We start from the raw sequence: 1325 nt of genomic DNA, 5'->3' as shown, positions 1-1325 counted from the left end.
GGCAGAGCGCCTAGCCCCGGCTAGGTTTCTGAGCACTATTAAGTCGCCTTATACGACAAGCTTAGCGCTGCTGCAGGCCTATTCTTTTAACACCCGGACCTGCACGGGGCCATATAGAATTAGAATAAACAAAGAAAGACATGTGCGGTTCTCTAACAATTAGATCTTTTATCAGTGTCAAATTAACTGCACGTGTTAATATATTCTACACGCATATTTTTCATGGTCAGGTTTCTTAAAGATATCGACATTTTTATACCAGGTTTCTTCAATATACAAGTCTTGTTACATTTCGAAAGAATTTGAAAATAGTTAGCAGCGGTCTATACGCCAATCATTAAACTTTGTACTGTTATAACAATCCGATGAATGAGATGAGTTCACTCCACACTGATTTCGGGTGGATAATGCGATTAATACCAATGATAGACTTACAATTACGTGTATTGCTTTCGGTTTTTTTTTTGGTATTTTATAGGGAGATCAACTATCTATAGGGATATTTTGACGATTGCTACTGAAATCGAAAAAAATTCAAGCTCCGATACCGGGAATCGAACCCAGGCCGTCTGGGTGAAAACCAGAAATCCTAACCACTAGACCACATCGGACTTACTAGTAAATTTAGATTGAATTTTTTTAAACCCTGAGTGCAATTGTATTTGGAAAAGTATCTTTAGCTATTTTTTGAGAAGAGTACATTGTATGAATCTTTCTAGGCCTGTTTTATTTTTGCGTTTAAACAAAAATGATTTATTATGTTTACCGCATGTGTACAGAGAAATGTTGGAAGCATGGCAGTGCATTAGAAAAGATTTAACTTTTAATATAGGAAACTGTGATGTTTATAATCAACCATTGTTTTATAATAGCTTGGTGTTCGTGTCTGGTAAAGAATGGAAATGTTTTATAAAAGCTGGTATTGTACTATTTAAAGATATATCATATGAAGCTATACCTGGATTTTTGCCAGTTCAGGCAATTTTTGATATGATGAAAGAAAAAGAAATAGATGTTAATTTTAACAGTGTCAGGAAATTGTATATGTTATTATTAAATCATATTTCTGTTGAGTGGAAAGAAGTCGTTTTGACAAATTGTCATTTGAAAAATGAAGAACTCTCCCAATTTTATGTTCAGTAAATTCGACAGTAAAATGTGTGATATGACGCTATGTACAACAAAAAGGTTTTACACATTACTATTACAAAAGTGTTTTATTAAACCTAAATGTTATGAATTTTGGTATGAACAATGTGGTATTCATGAAAGTGATTTCCGTTTTGTGTGGAAACAAGTACATAATTTTTGGAACCATCTGAATG

The 1325-nt window shown here is 33.5% G+C and overlaps 1 non-coding gene across 1 annotated transcript; it reads right to left on the bottom strand.

The window, feature by feature from the left end:
• Window positions 1-539: 539 nt before the first annotated feature.
• Trnae-uuc (transfer RNA glutamic acid (anticodon UUC)) lies at window positions 540-611 on the bottom strand. Its single transcript has one exon. It is a non-coding gene; the product is annotated as a tRNA-Glu (tRNA).
• Window positions 612-1325: the final 714 nt, after the last annotated feature.

This window comes from Perna viridis, chromosome 15, assembly GCF_037379345.1.
Source record: "Perna viridis isolate PV_CMFRI_1.1 ecotype Kerala chromosome 15, ASM3737934v1, whole genome shotgun sequence".
Lineage (NCBI taxonomy): Eukaryota > Metazoa > Mollusca > Bivalvia > Mytilida > Mytilidae > Perna > Perna viridis.
The sequence above is the reverse complement of the archived record's forward strand: the minus strand, read 5'-3'. Positions and strand labels throughout refer to the sequence as shown.